The sequence below is a fragment of the Ruditapes philippinarum genome, unplaced genomic scaffold (genome assembly GCF_026571515.1).
Source record: "Ruditapes philippinarum isolate M1 unplaced genomic scaffold, ASM2657151v2 ctg63_1_1_1_1, whole genome shotgun sequence".
In the NCBI taxonomy this organism is placed as follows: Eukaryota; Metazoa; Mollusca; class Bivalvia; order Venerida; family Veneridae; genus Ruditapes; species Ruditapes philippinarum.
In genome coordinates this window covers 621,838-631,234 of record NW_026866221.1, presented here as the reverse complement: position 1 = coordinate 631,234, position 9,397 = coordinate 621,838, and positions in this window count along the sequence as shown.

The following is a 9,397-nucleotide window of genomic DNA, read 5'->3' as shown; positions in this document are numbered from 1 at the left end:
TGCTTGAGATATTCAATTGAAATTTAAAATACTTATTTATAGTAACAATGTACATCAGTTTGCAAAATTGCATAACTCTGTCTGCAATATTTGCAGAATTATTTGCCCCTTTGAAACTTAGAAATTTTGGTTAAAGGTTAACGGTCTTCAAAGATATTTACTTAAAACTTTACACATGCACTTAGGGTCATAATTGGAGGGTCATAATTGTATGTCACTGACCAAGTTCCATAACTCTATCTTGCATTATGGCTGATTCATATCCCCTTTTCTACTTAGTCTCTTGGTTAATGTTTACATGCAACATATCTCAATAACTATTGAAGATATTTATCTAAAACTTCACATATGCATTTAGGGTCATAATTGTAGGTCACTGACAAAGATCCATAATTCAATCTTGCATTTAGGCTGATTTTTCTCCCCTTTTTCAACTTAGAAATTCATGGTAAAGTTTTGCTTGTAAGCTGTTATCTCAATAACTACTGAAGGGTTTGCGCCTTTTTTGGGACAATTTTATGCATTCATAATAATAAAGCAGTGATTTACTTGATAAAACATCTTAATAACAAGCCTTTGTACCTTTTCTGTCAAATTTATGTATTCATAGGTAATTAGTATTATTATACTCAATAAAAAAACCTTGTGACATTACCTTCCGAATAGTCAAGCCAATACTGTATAATTAGACTCTCTGTAAGGCTTATAACATGAATTTATAAAAAAAAATTAGCCCTTTTGTGAACTTAAAAAATTTAACAATATCAAGGCTCTTTTACTATCAAGCACTTAGAATAGTCGAGCATGCTGTCCTACAGACAGCTCTTGTTATGATAATGCAGTGGCATATAGCGAATTACTTTAGTACCTGTGTGTGTGTGTTTGTACATTTGTCTGTTATTTAGATTTTACAGTGAACTTAAAAACAATCTTCTTGTGAAAAACCACTTGTCCAATTTCAACCAAACTTGTTAGGATTACTCCTTGGGTAAAGGGCTTTCCAAGTTGTTCATTTTGATTCCATGCAGAAATCTGGTTGCTATGGCAACCAAATGGAATTATAAGAATAAATTAAATTGACCCTGAGGTCAAAATTGGTCCCACCCTGGGGGTCATTGATTTTCACTATGTATATACATATAGAAAAAAAAACTTTGAAAAAATCTTTTTGTCATTGATTTTCATTATGCACATAAAGTAAAAACAGAAACAAAAACAAATGTTTTCTGAATAGTAGAAGCTACAGCTTAGATATTTGACATGAAACCTGGTCTGGTGGACATGTATCAAGATCGTTTGAATTAAACACTTGGGTCAAAATTTTGCCCTACCCAAGGGGACAGTGAACTTCTTTCTTGTCCTTTGATGTACAGCCATGAAATTTGGACCACATGCACAGTTTGAGATGTAAAAATGAATTTTGATATTAGCTGACCTAGACATGTGACCTACTTTCTTGTCCTTTGATATACAGCTATGAAATTTGAACATGTGCACAGATTAAGATGTAAATTGAATTTTGATGTCAACTGACCTAGATTTTGATAGATGTACAATCATGAAATTAAGGCCATGTCATAGATGTACAGTCATGAAATTAAGGCCATGTCAAATATGACCTTGACCACCAAATTCAGTAGACACAAATGCATTATGGCAAAGTTCAATTGAATAGAAACAAAAAAAATCTTCTGTTCCTACACTATTATTTAGTGTTGTATTAATGCGATGGCATAGTATTTTTCACAAATGCAATCTTGTTTTATTGTCATGTTGAGCTGAATTGACTATATATTTCAAAAGATTGACTGTTATAATTGTAATTTAGCCAACAGGTTATAATAGAAAAAGTTTAGTGTAAAATAGAAATCTACCTAAAATACAAAAAAAAATACTGCCCCACTCTTTAAAATGGATATTTATTGAAATTTCCTTTGGCCATGTGAGTTTATTTATCGTTTATGTTCACTTTAGTTTTATAAATATACTTAAAGGAGGCTATGCCTAAAAATGCCTTAAATTTCATTCTCAAAAGCTTTCATAAAGTACTAATTGGACAATTACCTTCATCTTCAGCTTCTGTTGCATTTTGACAATTAGTACAGTAATAGGGTTTACATTTTACAACTATTATGACAAAAAAGTTTACCCTCATTTTATTTTTGTCAGGTAATAAGTATCTCACATGTCTTATACTATTATTTAATCATATAAAAACATACGTTTGCCCATTCTAAAGAAACAAAATTCTGAGTCATATAATGTGCCTTCAATGGTAATTTATTAATTAATAATTAATATACTGTTATCACTTTATATTTGCTTGATCTTTATTTCGTGAAAAAAACTTCACAAATTCATGAATGCATGATGACAAGGGCAGACATTAAAATTTGCAAGTTAACTTTGCAAAGTTACAGGGAAGGGAGACCTATTACATTAATTTCCATACCATGGCGAATGGTAAATGTTGTCCAGCTAACGCCATTGAACTAAAGTTATCACTTTCATATTCCCACATAATTGATTATCATGAAAGCGTTTTGAATGATTTGCCACAGTCAGTATTTATATCAATGATGTATTTGTGAAAACGTTAAATATTTGTAAAATATGTGTTATAATTGTACAGCAGAGCATAAATTGTCCATTGATCACTATTGTTATTGTTAATCTATTATCATCTAAATTATATATGTTCACATTTGTCTATAAAGTGCATGGATATATATGTTGATATTGTCTGAATATTATTTTAGCTTTTTGTTTGGTATATATTTAAGCAATCATACCTTTATCATTACGTAAATAAACATTGCACAAATTAATGATTTTTGTGGCGCCTTAACAGAGCTATGCCATCAACACATAATGTGCGAATATGTTGAAAGCGTTTATATACCAGTTTAATTACAAAGAACGTTAGTTATGTGAATGGTAAAATGGTGGTGGTGTTGGTAGTTTTAACTCCTGATCACGGCAGTATGCTGAATTTACCAGAGCCTCCGTATCAATCCTGGGCAGTTAACCAGTACTAGTTGCCTTCACTTTTGCAAGGAACTGATGACTATTGTACATGTAAGAGCAGGGGTACAGTGCGAAGGACCGTACAAAGGATGTCATTATCAATCCCAATATATGGCCAAACGCTCTACCAATTGAGCTAATCGGACGACTTTTGAATGATAAAATAAACAAATGAAGATCATATATACGAGAAAGCATCGCAATAATTGCACTATTTTCTCGCCAAACACGGTGTTTTTTTCATGAAAGCCGTGAGCAAACAGGTGGAAAGACAAATCATACATAAAATCGGAGTGATTAGGAAATAACATTTATGTGGAAAATGTGTGCTAAAATAACTGTTTTGTCTGTCAAAACGCGTAGTAGCACTATTTTCATCAATGAGATTTTAGTATTGTAATTTCTGACCTTATTTATTGATGATGAGATCAAACAATCTTCAATGCAGTATTGTAATGTAAAATGTGTTTATATATTTGATATATGATTCAATTTCCTATATTTGCAAGAAAGTGTAATTACGTTTACGGCAATACGCATGTGTCAAAGCAAATAGCATGTACTGTGAAGAAACGTGTACTGTGGTAAATGGTGTGACCAGTTGCCCCTTTACTAGTACTTCCAGTTACATAAATGTAAACAATAGGGCAATACGGAATGTTGTTGAATGAAGCCAGTAGGTCAAATACTTCTGACTGAACAAATTCTTAAAGAGTCTCAGATCATTCCAAACTTAAATTTGAACAATAGTCATGAGGGATGATATCGCGGCACATGTTCCGAACATATTTGCAAGGGCGAATATATTAATCTTGTCCTTCTGCTCAATGGGGCTCTTCTTCTATTTCGGTTTATTTATACTCGGCGCCGGAAATTCCATATGTCCGAGAATATAGCATCCTTGCCGGTCCACTAAGGTAGTCACATCGGGGACGTCTTTGTCAAGCTGAATCTTCCTGTAGCCTATTCTTCGTTCGTTGGTGGTAGAGGAATACGACAATACTGGCCAGGCATCAAGTTCCATACTGACGATAACAAAAACGGCTCTCATTAGCGCCAACCCTCCAGAGTTAGTCACGACAGGTCAACCAATCACCTCTGGTACTTAAGATGACTTGACCTTGACCTGCCGTGTGCCTTCTCCGCGACGTGCACGCCTCTGGAGGGATTTGGAGAAGCTCAATGGGGCTGTTGAGCTGTCCGAGTTTTGTTCAGGCAGTTTGTATCGCTTGAATGCAAATGGTCAGAAAGAATGTAAGGATACGAATTTTAACAAACGCCTTTATAATATACATGTCTGATTATTTGTCGGCACATGCAAATTAAATGTATGAACTGTTGCACTATATGTTCAACCTAAGAGAATGCGCTTTACGTCAAGGAAACGTTGCATTGTGGACGTACGACGGTTTCACCTCCGTCAAGCTATTTCGCCCGCCTCATGGTCAAAAAATAATAATTTGTGATGGCGCTGCTTCAAGTTCTGTTAGATACCCGTGTAATGAATTCAATAGAGGTATTTGCTCTTGGCTGAATTGCAAATGTGTCCGTGGCTCCTCGTCATTAAAAATCAGCATAAAGTGGCAGTTTTTATCAGTTAAGAATAAGCTATCAAGTGAGTCTATAATGCCCCCCCCCCCCCCCCCCGCAAAAATCCTTTCGTGCTTGTCCCTTCTACAAAAGAAAGAGGCGAGTTCAAAAGTGACTAACACGGAAAAAAACCCGGTCTTACTATGTTAAATAGAGTTAATAATGATATTTTTAGTTTAGCAAAATAACCTTATCGAACTTTCAGTTTTAAGGCAATTATTAGAATATTACGTTTTTATTAAGTGGGTTTACAAGTCAATATTCAACGTGTCTCAAAAAAACTTGCATTCTATTTCACTGAATCCAGAGATAATAAAGTCTCAAATAAATAAAGTGCTTTCCGCAGGCCGTATCCCCAGTCCATTAAAAAAAGTCCAATTAAAAATTTAATTGAATCGCCAATTGGTTTAGTGCCGAAAAAAGTGCCTGGTGAGAATCCGCCGTGTATATCCAGTAACGCCGCAATGTGAAAATAACGCACGATTCGTGCAATAAGTAACGCAGAATTGTGCAATAAATGGGGGATACCTGACAGGATATCCAACGCGGTATGTAAACTGGCCAATATATTTTATATTTAACCGAACTGAAAAAAAGGAATAGGCGCATACGGCTGCGAAGACATTACTCTTTATCATTTCCACGAAATTGCTTACTTTTTAAGATCATTCGTGAAAATGATGACTTGACCACCGTTTTGAGCGAGATTCTGGCACAATGCATATTATACCGTATAATTTCGATTTTCAGTAGGCAAGTAACATTTACTAAATTTCTGGTGATATAGACCTTTTTACAAGACGATTTTCCATAGCAACGAATGTTGTATTTCGCGCATGCGCATTCTGCGTAGGGCAAAACTTTAAGGCTTTAATAGATGCGATTTCATGTTATGTAACCCTAAAAAAATATTAATTTTGGGATGACTTAAGGTGGTAAGTACTGAAAACGTGAATTTATTTTTTTAACAGATCTACGAAAATGTGCGGGAGTAATAATTCAATGGTCAAAACGGGCACACACATGTCTTTGTTTAAGGTATCATTAGACGACTTTTTCATCAGTAATTTAAATTGAAACAGCAGGGTGCTAAAGATAAAATTTTATTACCCCTGTATTACATAATATATCACAATTTGTATTGTACACTTCCTTTGAATAACTGGATTGGTCAGGCGGCAAGTGTCAAACAGATCTATAATTATTGTTATGTTGTTATTTACACATGTACAAATATTCTAAATAAAATATGTTTAAACCAAACAGATTGGCACGCGAACGTGTGTTCATTCAACCGGGACGTTTAAATATCATGATATAGTTAATCAGTTACGCTTATTAAAATGGTAATTTATGTAACTTTTAAATAATACCGATCAATGTTTATGGATTTTGAGAAGAGATATTGTGTGACGTGCATTATTAAAAATAACATGTATTACGAAGAAGCGGATAAAATGTGTGTTATATCTTTTCCAAACAACCCATCTTAACTTCTCAAGATTTTGTTATGTTGTTATTTACACATGTACAAATATTCTAAATAAAATATGTTAAAACCAAACAGATTGGCACGCGAACGTTTGTTCATTCAACCGGGACGTTTAAATATCATGATATAGTTAATCAGTTACGCGGTAATTTATGTAACTTTTAGATAATACCGATCAATGTTTATGGATTTTGAGAAGAGAAAAATTGTGTGACGTGCATTATTAAAAATAACATGTATTACGAAGAAGCGGATAAAATGTGTGTTATATCTTTTCCAAACAACCCATCTTAACTTCTCAAGATTTTGAAAAAAAAAAAAAATTTAAATCTATTCATGTGACTTAAATTTTTCTGTTTGCATCACAGGCACTGTTTGCATCACAGGCAAACCGGATAAAGGATATAATCAGGTATATATTGAACACTAAAATGCATTATCACCTGTTCTGATATTTTTTCTGAATGATAATTAATCTCGATTTAATTCATGTTATATAATTTCTATTGTTTTAAATGAACTATTTCAAAAGCAAATAAGTTGACTTTTCATTTGCTAATAGATATATTTCCACATCTTCTTTAAAAAATGATCTCAGTGTCAGGTCCGTGATCGTAAATTCTTAAACAAGTATCTTTTCCATGCCTTTTTAAGGCATTCTTCGCAACAAAGCTATAAAGTCATCTTTTTTATATTTGTTTAAAGCTAGGTTATATAATTTTCTACCGTTTACCTTGAACTAACTCGGAATTTTCTATGAACTTCTACTATATTTCTATGTAGGGCGAAGCATTTTTTGCCCTACGCAGATTGCGCATGCGTGAGAAAATTCTAATTCCGGTCGATTTTTCATAGCAACGGACCGCGTCGTAAAAAGGTCTATAGAAAATTGAAATAAGCTGATAAAATGCGATTCAAGCCGTTTTTTTATGAGGTAACGCCAATGTACGTGAAATATGCTTCGCGGTAACGCCGGAAAATGTGATTTTTTCACATATGGTTCTGAATTATTACACAGGTTTAACACCTTTTATCGACGAATATAATCAAGTTATTTGCGGCCTAGTCAATGTATTTTCTTCGTTACTTATTAAGAAATATATGATAATTAGATCTTGATAAGCTTTCAACATTTTGACTGCATATTGTAACTTACTACAATTTAATTATTGTTTCCTGAAATAAATTATTTTTTGCAAACATGTTGCCCACGTCTGATATTGTTAGAAAATAAGAACAATAAACTGCCTTTGCAAATAAATTGAATATGAATATAAAAGAAAACATTCAAGAGAGGAAGTGTCTGTATATATTTAATAATGCACCAGTAAAGCTTGAAAGTCTCCATATGTCCTTTATTGTGTTGGCGTGATGTGAAACCCAACAAAAACAAATACTTGGCTGTTGCAATTTGCTACACTTCTGTGAAAATGGATTATTTAACTTATTTATTTTTTTCTCTTATATAAGGAAGTAACTTGTACTCAAAAATATTTTACTTAGAAACAATAATGCCCAAAACTTGTAAGTAAAATTATCTTATTCTCCTCTGCTAAAGTTAAATAAATTATAACCCTTGGGGTAAATATTTACCCTACTCTTGGATTTTTTGTTATATGTTAACTTTTTTGGCAAAAACATATGAATCTAAGAACATATGCTAGGTATTACTATAGACGTTTACAAAACTAACAGGAATTATGACCCTAAAAGAGGCCACGAGTACAGAGTCAGGTCACATCCATACAGTGACCAAGGTAGCTCATTTGTACAAATACATTAGCTATCTAATAGCAATCTCTCAAACATTGAATGAACTGTTCCATGTTCACAGTCGATCAAAACCCATTACATAAATTTAGTAGGTAAAGGTGAAATAGACTAAAGATAGGTTGAATATATTTTGGTTTGTCACACAATGTACATGTATATGGAAAGCTACTAGAGATGTGTTTGTGGGAAGATTTTACTTATCCATGCCACGAAGGTCTAAAAGTAAAAATCGAAATTATACGGTATAACAAGGTATAATATGCATTGTTATACTAATAAGAGTCGACAAAACATCTCGTTCAAAACGGTGGTCAAGCCATTATTTTCACGAATGATCTTGAAAAGTAAGCAATTTCGAGGAAATAATCTTGATGAGGGATAAAGAGTTGTCTTCGCAGCCGCATGCGGCTATTCCTTTTTTTCAGTTTGGTTAAATAAAAACACAATTCTGCGTTACTTATATCACGAATCGTGCGTTATTTTCACATTCCGGTGTTTCTGTTCTGTGCACAGGCCTAGTCACATAATCAAATATTTTTCATAATCGGCCTATATATGTACATATTAAAATATATCTTACTATAGTATTATAGCCCATATAAAACTTACAAAAAGTGTGTTTCAAGCACCTGTGGTTCTGTGTATGTGCGTCCGGATTTGTCCGGTCTATATTTTGCTTATTTTTTACAAATTGACGGCCTCGCGATTTTTTACATAATTGAAATTGTGAAATAGGCAAAACCATCATATAACCATTTATTTATTTTGCAAATAATTTTAACTGGTTTGTTAGAAGCGTTCAGTTTTTTACATTTATCCAGGTCACACCAGGGGAAGAATCTCACTTGTAAGTAATTTTACACAAATTTTGCTCAAGAAAATTTGCAAAAATATAATTAAAGAAATGTATTAGCATAGTTTCTTACATGCACATTAAAATACCGTCAACTATAAAAAGTTTTTTTCTGCATGGAAATAAAAATTTAAATTTAAAACATAAAAAACGAATAATTTTAACTCGATCGATTGTTGAGAGCATTCAGTTATTACATTTCGCAAAATATTATATGTAAATGAAATAAATAATAAGGATTTAACTGTTTGCGAAATGTAATATCTAAAACGGTACTGGAAAGTGCAAGTTACCGTCCACGCCCCCTAGCATCGGCTTAAGCAGAATTCAATATTTAACACGAAAATGGTGAAATTTTGAATTTAGAAACGATGAATGCTTCCGAGGCATCACTTAAATTTGTTACCAGAATTTAAAAATAATGTTTTTACCGTATATGGTTCTCATCCCGGTACAGAATTAGACCGAACCCGTTCCTAGAAAGTCACATCCGTGTTATTTTTGTGCCGTGTGGCGGCTGTAAAAAGTCTCCCCGTACATTTAATCAATGATGTTATATTTTCGATCCTTAAGATCGTTCAGCACGACATTATTGTTGTGTATACATGTTATGTGGTACTTTAAGTTTCTTCTATTTGGCAATTTTCAACTTGGGTGGTTCC